Genomic DNA, 830 nt, shown 5'->3' on the forward strand with positions numbered 1-830 from the left:
ACCGGCCTGCTCCTCGACGGCATATTGAAACAGGCGGCAAATTGAAGGTTTCCTACATCAACACATCATCATCAAAAAAATGAAATATGGGTGAAAGATATAGCGCACATGCTCCCAACCCACGAACAAAAGTAGACAACAAATAATCCAAAAACATGTCATTTGTAACATATTGAAGCACAACATCATCAGAAAAGAATTGCCTTCTCATTCACAACGTGATGTGACGATCCAGAGAGTTGCTAATCTGCTGCAAATTCACTAATTGAACAAAGGGAATGTAAAGAATAGCAAACGAAATTGACGATCCAGAGAGTTGCTAATCTGCTCAAGGCTCACACAAGGTGTCAGAAATAAGGAGTAGCTCGTCACAGCACAGTCGGCGTCATCTAAGAATAAGTAAAGACCTGCGATCTCACAAACTCATAATAAAATGCTAAATGACGGAGCAAATGGCCAGGTTAGCTCAGAAAAAAATGTGAGGGAGGAGCTCAGAGAGTTGTTGAATCTGCTCAACGGAGGGAACGAAGTCCTTGCTCATACAAGAGGTGTCAGAAGAAAGCAGTGCTCATCATAGGTACTACCACCATATCGTAACCTGGCTCCGATGAATAAAAACAGAAGGCAGACTAATTCGCAGGCATTCTAGTTCTAGCTACTGCATGCAAATTCATGACAGAACGGGATTCATGAGCGACAGTACGAAAGGTCGGAAGAACACCGCCGGATGACCGAGGCCTGCAGGTCGCGACGAGCAGGAGGCGGCTGGGAGGACTCGACGCTCGGCGAACGGCTAGGTGGTGTAGGGGGCTAGCGCGAGGGCTCGAGTA

At 46.3% G+C, this 830-nt stretch overlaps 1 non-coding gene across 1 annotated transcript; it reads right to left on the bottom strand.

Moving 5' to 3' along the window:
* Positions 1-488: 488 nt before the first annotated feature.
* Positions 489-579, bottom strand: LOC111590377 (small nucleolar RNA snoR1). Its single transcript, XR_004853506.1, has one exon. It is a non-coding gene; the product is annotated as a small nucleolar RNA snoR1 (small nucleolar RNA).
* Between the last annotated feature and the right edge of the window lie 251 nt (positions 580-830).

The sequence above is a fragment of the Zea mays genome, chromosome 10 (assembly GCF_902167145.1).
Source record: "Zea mays cultivar B73 chromosome 10, Zm-B73-REFERENCE-NAM-5.0, whole genome shotgun sequence".
Lineage (NCBI taxonomy): Eukaryota > Viridiplantae > Streptophyta > Magnoliopsida > Poales > Poaceae > Zea > Zea mays.